This window comes from Zalophus californianus, chromosome 15 (genome assembly GCF_009762305.2).
Source record: "Zalophus californianus isolate mZalCal1 chromosome 15, mZalCal1.pri.v2, whole genome shotgun sequence".
Taxonomy (NCBI): Eukaryota; Metazoa; Chordata; class Mammalia; order Carnivora; family Otariidae; genus Zalophus; species Zalophus californianus.
In genome coordinates, this window is record NC_045609.1 from 27713588 (window position 1) to 27731971 (window position 18384).

The 18384-nt window shown below is 37.1% G+C and overlaps 1 protein-coding gene across 3 annotated transcripts in view; it reads right to left on the minus strand.

The window, feature by feature from the left end:
* Window positions 1-18384, minus strand: part of CTNNA3 (catenin alpha 3) — a 1953765-nt gene that overhangs the window by 349159 nt on the left and 1586222 nt on the right. The window lies entirely within an intron of this gene.

An 18384-nucleotide genomic window follows, 5' to 3' on the forward strand; every position in this document is an offset into this window, starting at 1 on the left:
TGAAATTATAAACATAAAGATATTTAAAGAAAGAAAGCATTTGAGTTACAAATTTAAGAAATTTAAAGGTAATAATTCTATCTCATAGATATAATAAAAACACCATAAACTTTCTTTCGTTAAGATGTTTTCCCCATCATCAAAGAGATTAATGGGGGAGGAGTGTTCCAAGATGGTGGTGTAGGAAGACCCTGAATTCATTTCCTCTCATGGATACACCAAATCTATAGCTATATGTGGAATAATTCCCACTGAAAAATAACTGAAAATTAGCTAAACAGCTCTCTCTACAACAAAGGATAAAAGGACTACATCAAGACAAGTAGGAGAGGCAGAGATGCAGTCTCTCCAAAATCCTACCCACACAATAGGGAGGAAATATCATGGGTCTAGAGCTTCTCTCTAAGGAATGAGGAGTCTGTGCTCCATGTCAGGCATCCTATCCTTTACGATCTGCACTAGACAGATGAAACCCCCAAAACATCTAGCTTTAGAAACCAATGGGGCTTATATTCAGGGAACCCAGGGGATTGTAGAATATCAGATACTACTTTTGAGGGGCTAGCACATGGACTCACTCATCCCAGGACCCAGTACAAAGGCAGAAGTTTGAGAGATGTTTAAAGATGAGTGAAGGAGATTTATTTGCTAATCCTAAAACATTTGCCAGAGGCACAGGAACAAGATGGGGTGTTCTTTTGGGATGGAGGTGCTGATAACACCATATTTATATTCTCTCTCTAACTTGCTAGTCCCGGTGGGTGTGGGTGAACACAGCCTCACTAAAGCCAAGGGTGTGCCCACCCAAGCACTCTTCTCCAGCATTGCTTAAGCTGCAGATGTACCCTGTCCCCACACTCTTTCCTGGCCTCACTAAAGCCATAGGCTTTACATCCTTCTTTGGCCTCACCAAGCTTACAGATATCTCCAGAAGGGAGCTTATACACTCATCTGAACTCCAATTATTGCAACCATCAACCAGGGGCTACTCTAGATCTCCTAGCCTGCAAGTCAGCTGGGTATACAACTGTGGTTCCACAGGACTATATATGTTTACATACATTAAAGCTGCTGCCTAAGGATTTTGCTTCCAAGCAGCTGAAACTAGGTGCTGACTGAGATCACTCTCTTTGGTACACTGACAGGTGTTGGCACATCCTCAATAATTGTAACCTACCAAGAATAAATAAGCCAAAACAAAACCACCACCACCAACAACAACAAAGTCAGGTTGCTTAGACAATCATAAAGGTTCAAGAGACAACCAAAGCTTGGGCAATGTTGAGCTCCTACACAAAGCCACTCCTTCAATACTGAGAGAAGTCACTGTTTCATATAATACATAGAAACAAACACAAAGGTGCAGCAAAATGGGGAAATAGAGGAATATGTTTCAAACAAAAAAACAAAACAAAACCTCAGAAAAAGACCTTAATGAAACAGAGATAAGTAATCTACCTGATAAAGAGTTCAAAGTAATGGTCAGAGATGCTTACCGAATTCATAAAGATAAAGAAGAATGAATGAACATGGTGAAAACTTCAACAAAGACATAGAAAATATAAGAATGTACCAAACAGAGATCACAGAGCTGAAAAATACAGTAATTGTACTGAAAGACTATACTAGAAGATTTCAGCAGTAGACTTGAGGAAGGACAAGAATAGATCAGTAATCTGAAAGATGGGTCAGTAGAGCTCACCTAAAGACTGCAGCAAAATACATCAATAAATAAAATAAAATAAGTGAAAATAGCTTAAGAGACCTGTGAGACAACATCAAACAGAAAAATATTTGCATTACAGAGGTCCCAGAAGGAAAAGAGAGAGAGAGAAAGGGGCAGAAAATGAATTTGAAGAAATAGTGTCTGAAAACTTACCAATCTTGGGGAAGGAAAGAGATATCCAGGTCCAGGAAACAATAAGAATTCCAAAGAAGATAAATCCAAAAATATCAATACCAAGATACATTATAGGTAAAATGTCAGAAGTTAAAGATTAAGGAAGAATCTTAAAAGCGGCAAGAGAAAAACAACTTGTTATATACAAGGGAATTCCCCATATGACTATCAACTGGTTTTTCAGCAGAAACATTGCAGGCCAGAAGGAAATAGAATTATACATTCAAAGTGCTGAAAGGGAAAAACTTCCCACCAAGAATATTCTACCCAGCAAGGTTATCACTCAGAATTGATGGATAGATACAGAGTTTTCCAGGTTGGCAAAAGCTAAAGGATTCATCAACATCAAACCAGCATTATAATGTTAAAAGTACTTCTTGAAGCAGGAAAGAAAGGTCATTAACTAACAACAAGAAAACATATGAAAGTAAAAATCTCACTGGTGAAGGTGAATATATAGTAAAGGTAGTAAGTCAACCACTTATAAAGTTAGTGTGAAGGTTAAAAGACAAAAGTAGTAAATTTAACTATACAGTAATTAGTTAAGGGATTACAAAATTTAAAAAATGTAAAATAGGACATCAAAAACATAATTTGTTGGTCAGGGGGGTAAAAATGCAGAGGTTTAAAATGCATTCAACTTTAAGTTTCTATCAATTTAAAATATGTGAACCTTATGGTAACCTCAGAGTAGAAACCTGTATTAGCTACATTAAAGATAAAGATTAAGGAATGTAAACAAAACATGAAAGAAAGTCACCAAACCACAAGGGAAGAGAGCAAGAGAAGAAAGGAATGGAGAGGAACTACAGAAACAGCCACAAAACAATTAACCACATGGCAATAAGTACATACTTATCAATAATTAAATGTTAATGAAGTAAATTCTCCAATCAAATAGTGGCTAAATGGATGAAAAAAACAATACATCTTTATATTACCTACAAGACACTAAATACAAACTGAAGGATAAACAGAGTAAAAGTTAAGAGATGGAAAAAGGTATTCGATGCAAATGGAAACAAAAAGAAAGCTGGTATAGCTATACTGGTATCAGACAAAATAGACTTCAAAACAAAGACTGTAACAGAAGACAAAAAAAAAAAAGGATGTTACATAAAGACAAAGAAGTCAATCCAACAAGAGGATATAATATTTATAAATATTTATGCACCATCATAGGAACACCTAAATATATAAAGCAAAAATTAACAAACTTCAAGGGAGACATTGACAGCAATACATTAATGTAAGGGACTTTAATGGCCCTACTTACATCAATGGATAAGCCATCCAGACAAAAAAATCAATTAAAAAAAAAAAAAAAAACAGCTTTAGGGGCACCTGGGTGGCTCAGTTGGTTAAGCGACTGCCTTCAGCTCAGGTCATGATCCTGGAGTCCTGGGATCGAGTTCCGCATCAGGCGCCCTGCTCAGCGGGGAGTCTGCTTCTCCCTCTGACCCTCCCCTCTCTCATGCTCTCTCTCTCTCTCTCTCTCATTCTTTCTCTCTCAAATAAATAAATAAAATCTTAAAAAAAAAAAAAACAGCTTTAAGCAACACATTAGACCAGGTGGACCTTATCATAGATGTATACAGAACATTCTATCCAATAGCAGAACATATACATTCTTCTGGTGTGCACATGGAACATTCTTTAGGATGGATCACATGATAGGCTACAAAACAAGTTTCAATAAAATTAAGAAGAATGAAATCATATTAATCATCTTTTTTGACACCATGATATGAAACTAGAAGTCAATTACAGGAGGAAAACTGGGAAAATCATAAATATGTGGATATTAAACAACATGCCACAGAACAACCAATGAATTAATGAAGAAATCAAAGGGCAAATTTAAAACAATACACTGAGATTATGAAATAAAAATATAAAAATCCAAAATCTAGCAGATAAATTACATTAATAAAAATCACAATCATCTCCACTGATACACAAAAAGAATTTGATAAAATTCAACATTTATTTATCATAAAACTCTCCACAAAATGGGTATAGACAGGACATGCATCAACATAATAAAGGCCATGTATGAAAACCCCACAGCAAACATCATACTCAATGATGAAAAGCTGAAGATCATAATAAGACATGGATGCCCACTCTCAGCACTTTTACTCAACATATTCAAAATCCTAGCCAGATAAGAACAAGAAATAAAAGGCATCCAAGATGGTAAGGAAGAAGTAAAACTGTCATTCTTTGCAGATGACATGATACCATACATAGAAAATCCTAGTCTCCACCAAAAACTGTTAAAACTAATAAATGAATTCCATAAAGTTGTAGGATACAAAACTCAAGGACACAAAACCAATACACAAAAATCTGTTGCATTTCTACATATTAATAATGAATTATCAGAAAGAAAAATTCAGAAAACAATCCCATTTATAATTACACCACAAAGAATAAAATGCCTAGGAATAAATTTAATCAAGGACATGAAAGACTTGTATGCTGACAACTACAAGGCACTGATGAAAGAAATTTAAGATGACACAAATAAATGGAAAGATAATCCAAACTCATGAATTATAAGAATTAATACTGTTAAAATGTCCATACTTCCCAAAGTAATCTATAAATACAATGAAATTCCTATCAAAATTTCAGTGGCATTTTTCATGAACTAGAACAAAGAATTCCAAAATTTGGAACCACAAAAGACCATGAGTGGCCAAATGATCTTGAGAAAAAAGAACAAAGTGTAGGGTATCACACTTCATGACTTCAAACTGTACTACACAGTTAATCATGAAAAGAGTATGGTATTGGCATAAAAACAGACACATAGACCAATGGAACAGAATAGAGAGCCCAGAAATAAACTCACACATATATGTTCAATTAATTTACAACAAAGAAGCCAATAATACAAAATGGGAAAATGACAATCTTTTTAATAAATGGTGCTGGCAAAACTGGACAGCTACATGCAAAAGAATGGAACCAGACCACTCTCTTACACCATACACAAAGTTTATTCAAAATGGATTCAAGACTTGAATGTAAGAAAACCATAAAACTCCTAAAGAAAACATAGGCAGAACAGAAGAAGTCATCAGAATTCCCTAAGATGGAGGTGGAGTAGGAGGACCCTAGGCTCATCTTGTCCCATAAATACAACTAGATAACTATCAAATCATCCTAAATAACCCAGAAATTGGTCTGAAGACTGACGGAACACATTCCACAACTAAAGGGTGAGAGGAGGCCACATTGAAGAAGGTAGAATTACAAGGATATGATTCAGGGGACAAACAGACTGTGGCTGCTGTGGAGGCGAGGGAGCCCTGGTCCTGTGGAGAAGGCTGAAAGAGAGAGGAACAGAGGGAAACACACAAGGAGAATGTTTTCCCAAAGCCATTGGCTTGGCTTGGAAAATGAGAAGGGCTGAATTTCTTAAGTTCTTGCAGCCAACAGGGCTTAAAGCCTGGAGTTTTAAAGGTCAGCAGGCTTGGCTGGGATAGAGTCTAGAGAGCACTGCCCTGCTCCCGGAGAGAAGGCAGGCAAACAACCCCAAGGCAGACAGTGACGAAACAGTGATCTGAAGAATGCTTGGAGCACAGAGTGGGTAGGTTATTCACTCAGAGTGTCTGGGAGTGGGAGCATTCACAGAGATGCCTCTCTGGGAACAGGATAGCTGGCCAGGCCCATTTCCCTCCCCCATCTCTCAGCATAAACACAGAATTACCAGCAGGAGGCAGAGCAGCACTGGCTGCCTAACTTACTTATACCAAGCCCCACTCCCCTGTCCTCTGGTGGGACTGCTCTTCTCAGTCAAGTTTACCTCAGTCCCAGGGCGGTGGGCCCCTCTCTCAGAAGACCAGCACAAGTCCCTGCCCATACCATGTGTCCCAACCAGAGAATTCTGCAGGGTCTCAGTTCTGATGGAGTTGGTGTCAGGCCTCATCTCACAAGCAGACTAGAGCACACCTAGTTAAAACTCACTACATCTAGGCCAGAGACCAAACACTGCCCACAGTAGGCAAGGAGAGCCTACTGCCCAGGGCCTGGAGCATAGAGTAAACAAAATACAACAGCAGAGCTCACCCAGCACACACCAAGACACTCCCTGAAACTCCAGGCCCTGGGCACTACAGGACCACTTCTTCAGAAGGCCATTACTGGTAGGAGATATAACTGGCTTTTCTAACACAAAGAAGAAGGCAGAGACTTAGACAAAATGCCAAGATGGAGGAATTTATCCCAAATGAAAGAACATGATAAGGCCAGAGATCTAAGTGAAACAAATACAAGTAACATGCCTGATGGAGAATTGAAAGCAACAATCTTAAGGATATTCACTGGGCTTGAGAAAACAATAGAAGATATCAGTGAGACTCTTACAAGAGAGATAAAAAAGTTAAAAAAAAGAATCAGAAAAGAAGAATGCAATAAACAAGATTGGAAAAAGGCTTGATGCAATGAACAGCAGGCTGGAGAAAGCAGAGGAATGAATTAGTGACACAGAAAATAAAATCATGAAAAATAATGAAGCTGAACAAAAGACGGAAAGAAGAATTATGCAACATGAGAATAGACTTAGGGAAATCAGTGACTCTATTAAACATAATAACATTCATATTATAGGAGTCCCACAAGAAGAGAAAATAAAGGGGGTAGAAGGTTTATTTGAGGAAATTGTAGCTGAAATTATAGCTCCCTAATCTGGGGAAGGAAAGAGACATCCAAATCCAGGAGGCATAGAGAACTCCCATCAAAATCAACAAAAGCAGACTAATACCAAGACATATTGTGATTTAAATTTGCAAAATATAGTGATAAAGAAAAAAAAAATCTTAAAAGTATCAAGACAAAAGAAGTCCTTAATTTACAAGGAAAGACCCATAAGGCTAGCTGGAGGTTTCTCAACAGAAACTTGGCAAGCCCGAAGAGAGTGGCATGATATATTCAAAGTGTTGAAGGGGAAAAATCTATAGCCAAGAATACTCTATCCAGCAAGGCTATAGTTCAGAATAGAAGATCAAGAGTTTCCCAGACACACAAAAACTGAAGGAGTTTGCGACCACCAAACCAGCTCTGCAAGAAATATTAAAGGGATTCTTTGAGTGCAAAGAGACCAAATTGACAAAGACAAGAAAGGAACAGAGAAAATCTCCAGAAACTATGACAAAACAAGTAGATATATGGGATAAGCACATATCTATCAATAATTACTTTGTATGTAAATGGACAAAATGTTCCAATCAAAAGACATCAGGTGTCAGAATGGATTAAAAAAAACAAGACACAGCAGATAGCCTCTCCTCTGTGGTCCTGCCTGCCACTCCCTTGCCATGTGTTCAATAAATTTCTACCTCTTTAAACAAAAACAAAAGCAAGACTCATCTATATGCTGCTTATAAGAGACCCATTTTTGATCTAAAGAAACCTGCAGATTGAAAGTGAGGGGGTGGAGAAATATTTATCATGCAAATGGATGTCAAAAAAAAATCAGAGTAGCAATACTTATAACGGAATAACTAAAACTTTTTGTTCTTGTATTGTTTTTATACTGCTTTGGTAACCAGGTAACATGACCTCATGGAATGACGTTGAATATGTTCCCTCTATTCCACTATTGAAAGGTTTTGATAAAGACAGTCATTAATTATTCATATGTTTGGTAGAATTCACCAATGAAATCATGTAGTTTTTGGGCCTTTCTGTGCTGGGAAATTTCTGATTCTTAATTCAACTTTTATTCTTGTTATTGGTCTAAAAGACTTCCTATTTCTTGGATTCAGGATTCAGGATTCAATCTTGGTAATGTGCATTTTTAGGAATTATCTGTTTTTTTTATTTTCTAAGTTATCTGATTTGTTAATATATAATTATTTATAGTAATTGTTATCACACTATGTATTTCTGTGGTTATCTATTCTATTGTTTTCTCTTCCATCTCTCATTTTGGTTTCTGAGTCTTCCCTCTTTCTTTTTTTTTTTTGTTTCTTAGATAATGTAGTTAAAGCATTGCTAATTTTGTTTATATTTTTGGAAAAACTGGTCATTACACTTTTTTTTTTAATTATGTTCTGTTAATCACCATATATTACATCATTAGTTTTTGATGTAGTGTTCCATGATTCATTATTTGCATATAACACCCAGTGCTCCATGCAGAACGTGCCCTCTTTAATACCCATCACCAGGCTAACCCATCCTCCCAGCCCCCTCCCCTCTAGAACCCTCAGTTAGTTTTTCAGAGTCCATCATCTCTCATGGTTCATCTCCCCCTCCAATTCCCCCCTTCATTCTTCCCCTCCTGCTAACTTCTTCATCATTTTTTTTTAACATATAATGTATTTTTTGTTTCAGAGGTACAGATCTGTGATCAACAGTCTTGCACACTTCTTAGCACTCACCATAGCACATACCCTCCCCAATGTCAATCACCCAGCTGCCTCATGCCTCCCACCCCCCCCAACTCCAGCAACCCTCAGTTTGTTTCCTGAAATTAAGAATTCCTTATATCGATGAGGTCATATGATATATGTCTTTCTCTGATTCACTTATTTCAGTCAGCATAATGCCTCCAGTTCCATCCACGTCGTTGCAAATGGCAAAATTACATTCCTTTTGATGGCTGCATAATATTCCATTGTATGTATGTGTATGTGTATGTGTGTGTGTATATATATATATATATATATATATATATATATATATATATATATATATATATACATCTTCTTTATCCATTCTTCTGTCGATGGACATCTTGGTCCTTTCCCGGTTTGTCTATTGTGGACATTTCCGCTATAAACATCGGGGTGCATGTACCCCTGCGGATCCCTACATATTTATCTTTGGGGTGAATAACCAGTAGTGCAATTGCTGGATCGTAGGGTAGCTCTATTTTCAACTTTTTGAAGAACCTCTCTACTGTTTTCCAGAGTGGCTGCATGAGCTTGCATTCCTACCAACAGTGGAGGAGGGTTCCCTTTCTCCACATCCTTGCCAACATCTGTCACTTCCTGACTTGTTAATTTTAGCCATTCTGACTGGTGTGAGGTGATATTTCATTGAGGTTTTGATTTGGAATTCCCTGAGGCAGGGCAATGTGGAGTACATTTTCATGTGTCTGTTGGCCATTTGGATGTCTTCTTTGGAAAAATGTCTGTTGATGTCTTCTGCCCATTTCTTGATTGGGTCATTTGTTCTTTGGGTATTGAGTTTAAGGACTTCTTTATAGATTTTGGATACTAGCCCTTTATCTAATATGTCATTTGCAAATATCTTCTCCCATTCTTTCTGTTTTCTTTTGGTTTTGTTGACTATTTCTTTTGCTGTGCAAAAGCTTTTTATCTTGATGAAGTCCCAATAGTTCCTTTTTGCCCTTGCTTCCCTTGCCTTTGGCGATGTTTCTAAGAAGACATTGCTGCAGCTAAGTTCAAAGAGATTGCTGCCCGAGTTCTCCTTCAGGATTTTGATGGACTCCTGTCTTTCATTGAGGTCTTTCAACCATTTTGAGGCTATTTTTGTGTGTCGTGTAAGGAAATGGTCAAGTTTCATTCTTCTGCATGTGACTGTCCAATTTTCCCAACACCATTTGTTGAAGAGACTGTCTTTTTTCCATTGGACATTCTTTCCTGCTTTGTCGAAGATTAGTTGACCATAGAGTTGAAGGTCCCTTTCTGGCCTCTCTATTCTGTTCCATTGATCTATCTGTCTGTTTTTGTGCCAGTACCATACTGTCTTGATGATGACAGCTTTGTAATAGAGCTGGAAGTCCAGAATTGTGATGCTGCCAGATTTGCTTTTCTTTCTCAACATTCCTCTGACTATTCAGGGTCTTTTCTGGTTCCATACAAATTTTAGGATTATTTGTTCCATTTCTTTGAAAAACTGGATGGTATTTTGATGGGGATTGCATTGAATGTGTAGATTGCTCTAGGTAGCACTGACATCTTCACAATATATGTTCTTCCAATCCATGAGCATGGAACGTTTTTCCATTTCTTTGTGCCTTCCTCCATTTCTTTCATGGGTATTTTATAGTTTTCTGAGTACAGGTTCCTTGCCTCTTTGGTTAGATTTATTCCTAGGTATCTTATGGTTTTGGGTGCAATTGTAAATGGGATCGACTCCTTAATTTCTCTTTCTTCTGTCTTGTGGTTGGTGTATAGGAATGCCACTGATTTCTGTGCATTGATTCTATAACCTGTCACTTTACTGAATTCCTGTATGAATTCTAGCAGTTTTGGGGTGGAATCTTTTGGGTTTTCCACATAAAGTATCATATCATTTGCAAAGAGTGAGAGTTTGACTTCTTCTTTGTCGATTTGGATGCATTTGATTTCTTTTTGTTGTCTGATTGCGGTGGCTAGGACTTCTAATATTTGTTGAATAGCAGTGGTGATAGTGGACATCCCTGCCATGTTGCCGACCTTAGGGGGAAAGCTCTCAGTTTTTCCCCATTGAGAATGATATTCACTGTGGGTTTTTCATAGATGGCTTTTATGATATTGAGGTATGTACCATCTATCCCTATACTCTGAAGAGTTTTGATCAAGAAACGATGATGTACTCTGTCAAATGCTTTTTCTGCATCCATGGAGAGGATCATATGGTTCTTGTTCTCTCTTTAATTAATGTACTGTATCACATTGATTGATTTGTGGATGTTCAACCAACCTTGCAGCCCAGGGATAAATCCCACTTGGTCGTGGTGAATACTCCTTTTAATGTACTGTTGTATCCTATTGGCTAGTGTTTTGGTGAGAATTTGTGCATCCAGGTTTATCAGGGATATTGGTCTGTAATCCTCCTCTTAGATGGGGTCTTTGTCTGGTTTGGGGATCAAGGTAATGGTGGCCTCATAAAACGAATTTGGAAGTTTTCCTTCAATTTCTATTTTTTGGAACAGTTTCAGAAGAATAGGTATTAATTCTTCTTTAAATTTTTGGTAGAATTCCCCTGGGAAGCCATCTGGCCCTGGGTTTTGTTTTTTGTGAGATTTTTGATGACTGCTTCAATTTTCTTAATGGTTATAATTCTGTTCAGGTTTTCTATTTCTTCCTGGTTCAATTTTGGTAGTTGATATATCTCTAGGAATGCATCCATTTCTTCCAGATTATCTAATTTGCTGGCGTAGAGTTGCTCATAATATGTTCTTATAATTGTTTGTATATCTTTGCTGTTGGTTGTGATCTCTCCTCTTTCATTCATGATTTTGTTTATTTGTGTCACTTCTCTTTTCTTTTTGATAAGTCTGGCCAGGAGTTTATCAATCTTGTTAATTCTTTCAAAGAACCAGTTCCTAGTTTCGTGGATCTGTTCTACTGTTCTTTCGGTTTCTAGTTCATTGATTTCTGCTCTGATCTTTATTATTTCTCTTTTCCTGGTGGGTTTAGGCTTTATTTGCTGTTCTTTCTCCAGCTCCTTTAGGTGTCGGTTTAGGTTGTGTATTTGAGACCTTTCTTGTTTCTTGAGAAAGGCTTGTATTGCTATATACTTTCATATTAGGACTGCCTTTGCTGTATCCCAAAGATTTTGAACTGTTGTGTTTACATTTTCATTGGTTTCCATGAATTTTTTTAATTCTTCTTTATTTTCCTGGTTGACCGATTCATTCTTTAGTAGGATGCTCTTTAGCCTCCATGTATTTGAGTTCTTTCTGACTTTTCTCTTGTGATTGAGTTCTAGTTTCAAAGGACTGTAGTCCACAAATATGCAGGGAATGATCTCAATCTTTTGGTACTGGTTGAGACCTGATTTGTGACCTAAGATGTGATCTATTCTGGAGAATGTTCCCTGGGCACTAGAGAAGAATTTGTATTCTGTTGCTTTGGGATGGAATGTTCTGAATATGTCTGTGAAGTCCATTTGGTCCACTGTGTCTTTAAAGTCTTTATTTCCTTGTTGATCTTTTGCTTAGATATTCTGTCCATTTCAGTGAGGTGGGTGTTAATGTCCCCCACTATTATTGTGTTGTTGTTGATGTGTTTCTTTCCTTTTGTTATCAGTTGACCTATATAATTGGCTGCTCCCATGTTAGGGGCATAGATATTTACAATTGTTAGATCTTCTTGTTGGACAGACCCTTTAAGTGGGATATAGTGTCCTTGCTCATCTCTTATTACAGTCTTTGGTTTAAAATCTAATTTGTTTGATATAAGGATTGCCATCCCCACTTTCTTTTGGAGTCCATTAGCATGGTAAATGGTTTTCTACCCCTTCACTTTCAATCTGTGGGTGTCTTTGGGTCTAGAATGAGTCTCTTACAGACAGCATATTGATGGGTCTTGTTTTTTAATCAAATCTGATAGCCTGTGTCTTTTGATTGGGGCATTTAGCCCATTTACATTCAGGGTAACTATTGAAAGATATGAATTTAGTGCCATTGTATTGCCTATAAGGTGACTGTTACTGTATACTCTCTGTGTTCCTTTCTGGTCTATGCTGCTTTAGGCTCTCTCTTTGCTTAAAGGACCCCTTTCAATATTTCTTGGAGGGCTGGTTTTGTGTTTGCAAATTCCTTTAGCTTTTGTTTGTCCTGGAAGCTTTTTATGTTTCCTTCTATTTTCAATGATAGCCTAGCTGGATATAGTATTCTTGGCTGCATATTTTTCTTATTTAGTGCTCTGAAGATATCATGCCAGTCCTTTCTGACCTGCCAGGTCTCTGTGGATAGGTCTGTTGCCAATCTAATGTTTCTACCATTGTAGGTTACAGATCTCTTCTCCCGAACTGCTTTCAGGATTTACTCTTTGTCTCTGAGACTCGTAAGTTTTACTATTAGATGTTCGGGTGTTGACCTATTTTTATTTATTTTGAGAGGGGTTCTCTGTGCCTCCTGGATTTTGATGCTTGTTTCCTTCCCCACATTAGGAAAGTTCTCTGCTATAATTTGCTCCAATATACCTTCTGCCCCTCTCTCTTTCTTCTTCTGGAATCCCAATTTTTCTCTTGTTGTTTTGTCTTATGCTATCACTTATCTCTCGAAATCTGCCCTCGTGATCCAGTGGTTGTTTATCCCTATTTTTCTCAGCTTCTTTATTTTCCATCATTTGATCTTCTATATCACTAATTCTCTCTTCTGCCTCATTTATCCTAACAGTTAGAGCCTCCATTTTTGTTGCACCTCATAAATAGTCCTTTTGATTTCGACTTGGTTAGATTTTAGTTCTTTTATTTCTCCAGACAGGGTTTCTCTAATAATTTCTATGCTTTTTTCAAGCCCAGCTAGTATCTTTAAAATCATCATTCTGAACTCTAGTTCTGACATCATACTAATGTCCGTATTGATTAGGTCCTTGGCAGTCATTACTGCCTCTTGTTCTTTTTGTTGAGGTGATTTTTTCCATCTTTTCATTTTGTCCTGAGGAGAATAGATGAATGAGAGAACAAAATGTTAACAGGGTAACAATGTCCCCAGAAAATATACTCTAAAGAAATCAGAAAAAACCTGAAACTGGGGGAAAAGAAAGGGAAAGAAAGAAAAAAAGAAAAAGATAAAGATAAAAACAAACAAAACAAAAACAGAATATGATCAAATATGATCAGGCTAGTGCATAGATCAGTGTCACACACTAGATTTTGGGCCTATTTTGGTCTGTTAGAAGAAAGTGTCTCTCAAGATTTTAAAGAAAGGGAAACTTATATATGTACAAAAATAAGGGTTAATATGATGAAGGGATGGAAAATGACTGTAAAGATGAAAATTATAAAAGATTTTATAGAAGGAAATGATAAGAAGTTCGTTGAAAAAAGAAATAAGAGGATTTTTTAATAAAAGGAAAAAAAAGGGAGAGAATGTGATCAGGCAGGATACTAGAACAAAGCCATACACTAGTGATTTAGGGTATATTTTGATCTGTTATAAGAAACTGTATTTCAAAATTTTAAAGAGAAAACAACTTATATATATATGCCAAAGATAAGGGTAACTACTATGAAGGGATAGAATATGACTCTAAAAATGAAAAATAAAAAATGTTTTTTTAAAAAAGGTATTGATAAGATGTTGGTTGAAAAGGGAAAAATTAAAAAAAAAGATAATTAAATAAAGTAACTTTGAAAGACTAAAGAATCATGGGAAAAAAGCCATGAATTCTATGTGCAGTATTCCCCTAGCACTGGAGTTCTGCTGTTCTCATTGACTGCTAAACTTGGTCTTGGCTGGATGTTCTTGCTGATCTTCTGGGGGAGGGCCTGTTGCTGTGGTTCCCAAAAGTCTTTGCTGGAGGCAGAACTGCCTCGCCCATGCTGGTTCGGGCTTAGTAATCCGCCCAGGTTTGCTCTCGGGAGCTTTTGTTCCCTGCAAGCTTTCCATGCAGCTTTGGAGGACGAGAGTGAAAATGGCGGCCTCCCAATCTCCGCCCCAGAGGAGCTGAGAACTCTGTGTCCTGCTCCTCAGTGCGCCCCCAGAGAAAATCAGTCAATCACTCCTGTCTCCCCAGTCTCTGGCCGCACTCCGTACTCACCCGGCCTGTGACCGAGCGTTTCTATCTCTGGCACAAGATCCCGTGTGGAGTCTCTAAACCCAGCAGATCCCTGTGGTGCACTCCCGCGCCACTCCTCCCGGGGGAGGAAGGGGAGTCTCCCCAATTCTGCCACTTGTTGGGTCCCTGCTGGAGGAGCAGTGGCCCGACTGGGCCGTGAATCACAGTTTATGGCCACCCCAAGCTGAGAGCCCGCGCCTCGGCTCCGTCTCTGCAGCCGGCTTCCCTGCTCTGATACCTGGGAGCTCTGCCGCACTCAGGCACTCCCGGTCTTTCTGTGACCCCCAGGGTCCTGAGACCACACTGTCCCGTGAGGGTTCTACCCCAGCTTAGCCACTGGAGCGTCGTCCCTCAGGAGCCGACTTCTGAAAGTTCCGATTTTGGGCTCCGCGGCTCTATCACTTGCCAGAAGCGGCCGACAGAGGCCTCCTCCCCCGCCATCTATCCTCCCAAATATCGCCTCGGATTCACTTCTCCGCACGTCCTACCTTCCAGAAAGTGGTCGCTTTTCTGTTCAGAGAGTTTTTGCTATTCTTTTCTTCGATCTCCTGTTGAGTTCGTAGGTGTTCAGAATGGTTTGATCCCTATCCAGCTCAATTCCTGGGACCAGATGAAATCCAGGTCTCCTACTCCTCTGCCATCTTGCTCCACCCCCCAAAACTGGTCATTACTCTTAATGTTATGTTATTCTTTATCCTGGTCTCTATTTTATTTGTTTCTGACTTTTCCTTGTCATTTCCTTCCTCTACTATATTTCAGCCAAGTTTCTTCTTTTTCTAGTTCCTTGTGGTATAATGTTATTTATTTGAACTTTTTTTCTTAAACATTTATGGCATAAATTTCACTCTAATATCCACTTTACTGCATCCCATAGGTTTTAGAATTTTGTGTTTTCTTTTTCTTTTGTTTTGAGTAATATTTTGATTTGCCGTTTGCTTTCTTATTTGGCCCAGTGCCTGTGCAGTCGTGTGTTGTCTAATATTTACATATTAAATGTTTAATATTTACCAAAAGAGAAAAAAGAAAACATAGAGAATAATCTCCTTGTAGTAGTCCTGGCATTGAATTTTTGAATCTGACTCCAAAAGCAAAGCCAACAAAAGAAAAAATAAACAAGTAGGACTACATAAAACTACAAAGCTTCTGCACAGCAAAGGAAATCAATAAAATGGAAAGGAAACCTACTAAATTAGAGAAAATATTTGCAAATGATATTCCTGATAAGGGGTTAATATCCAAACTATATGAAAAACTCATACAACTCAAAACCAAAACAAAAAAAAAATCTTATTTAAAAATGGGCAGAGTATTTATCCAAAGAAAATGAGAACACTAATTTGAAAAGATATATGCACCCTTATGTTCATTACAGTATTATATACAGTAGCTAAGATATGAAAGCAACTTAATTGTCCACTGATATATGCTAGATAAAGAAAATGTGGTGTATATATACAATGGAATATTACTCAGACATAAAAAAAGAATGAAATTTTGTCATTCCCAACAACATAGATGGGCCTGGAGAGTATTATGCTAAGTGAAATGAGTTAGAGATAGACAAATATTTTATGATTTCACTTACATGTGGAATCTATAAAAACAAAACACATGAATGAACAAATCAAAACAAAACTCATAGATACAGAGGACAAATTGGTGGTTATCAGAAGGGAAGATGATTGATGGGTGGGTGAAAAGGGTTATGGTCAATTGTATGATGATGAAGGGTAACTAGACTTTTTAGTGTATACAAATATTAAATTATTAGGTTGTATACCTGAAACTAATATATACCAGATTTACCTCAGTAATAATAATAATAATAATAATAATAATAATAAAACAGGATACTGGCATAAAAACAAACATATAGACCAAAGGAATGGAACAGAGAGCCATAAATCTATGCACCTCCGGTTAATTGATTTTTGACAAAGGTGCCAAAAACACACAATGAGGCATGGATACTCTCTTCAATAAATGGTGCTGGGATAACTGGATGTCCAAAAGCAAAAAGATGGAATTAGACCCTTATCTCACACCATATACAAATTCAACATGAATTAAAAACTTGTAAGATTTGAAACCATAAAATTACTAGAAGAAAACAGGGAAACAACTCCCTGATGTTGGTCTTGGCAATGGTTTTTTGGATATGACACTAAAACATGGGTAAGAAAAGTGAAATAGACAAGTGGGATTGAATTAAACTAAAAAAAAAAATACATAAAAAGGAAAAATCAGCAAGGTGGAGAGAACCTATGGAATGGGAGAAAATATTTGCAAACCATACATCTGATAAAGGGTTAATATCCAAAATATATAAAAAATTTGTACAACCCAATTGCAAAAAAAAAACAATAATAACCCAATTTAAAAAAATGAACAGAGGAGTTGAATAACATTTTTTCAGGGAAAACATACAGATAGCCAATATGTATATGAAAAGGTGCTCAACATCATTAAATATCAGGAAAATACAAATCTATACCTCATACTTGTTACTGTGGTTAATATCAAAAAGACAGAAAATAACAAGTGTTGGTGAGGATGAAGAAAAAAGGAAACTCTTTTACATTGTTAGAAAAATGCCAATTGAGATAGCCACTATAGAAAATAGTATGCATATAAATACAGCATGATCATACTCCTATGTAGAATTTAAATTGTCATAGAAGCGAAGAATAGAATGGTGGTTGCTAATGGCTGGGAGGTAGGGAAAATGAGGAAATGTCGGCCAAAGGATACAAATTTCAGTTACACAGGATGAATAAGTTCTGGAGTTCCAGGGTACAGTATAATAACTATGGTTAATACTACTACCTTGTAGAGTAGTTGAAATTTGCTGAGAGTAGATCTTATGTGTTCTCACTACCAAAAAGAAAAGAAAAAGGTAACCATGTGAGGTGATGAACATGTTATTTATCTTGATTTTGGTAATCTCTACACAATGTATATCAAAAATTGTGTTGTACATCTTAAATATATATAATTTTTATTTGTCAATTATCTCTAAAGCTGGAAAAAAATTTTTAAAAAACACAAAATATAAAGAAATAGGCAATCTTACATGCAAAATGTTTCTAAAATAACACAACATTGAATGAGTCTAGGGATGAATCTATCAATAAGGTCAATCCATAGATCGCCTTTTTTTTTAAGATTTCAAGATACTCTCAAAAATTTCTCTAAGTTTACTTTTAAGGTTAATGATAGTAACATTCATTAACTCTTCATTAGATTCAAGGCAATTTTCTAATTGTCAGCTGTGATTTAAATCCTAAAACAACCCCTTTATTAACCTGAGTTTAAAATTTAGTTGAATGGTGAAGACAAAGAAAAGTCAGGAATCTTGTCCTGGGTAATTCTGCTAATATATAGCAGGATGGAGATTCCAACTCATACTTCCAGTATGTAGAATCTACACTCTTAACTACTATACTATATTATATTGAGGAAGCCTCTGCCCCATGTGACTACTGCTTTGAGAGTGGAGATGTAGAACATTTCTATCATCATGGAAACTTCTTTTGGATAATAATATTCTTTCTTTTTAAAGATTTATGTTTCAGAGAAAGATAGAGTGGGGTGGGGGGCAGGGGTGAAAGGAGAAGGGGAGAGAAACTTCAGCAGGCCGTGGTGTATGGGCTCGATCTCATGACTCTGAGACATAACCTGGGCTGAAATCAAGTCAGTAGCTTAACCAACTGTGCCACACAGGAACCCCTGTAAAATAATATTCTATAGTAAGATTCCATCACACCACTCTCTCACATTCAGTGAATGGGATATCAAAGGCAATGAAAAAGCTAACTCACACCACCTCGCCTAGGAAAAAAGTCCCAAACCACAGTTCCCATTTATATGGATGTGAATCCCAAAGTACATCTCTAATCTATATCTTTTTCCTGAATCCTAGAACTCTGTATCCAACTGCCCACTGAAAAATTCTATCTGAATCTTTCATAACACCTCAAATTCATCTGGTCTAAAGATCCACTAAAG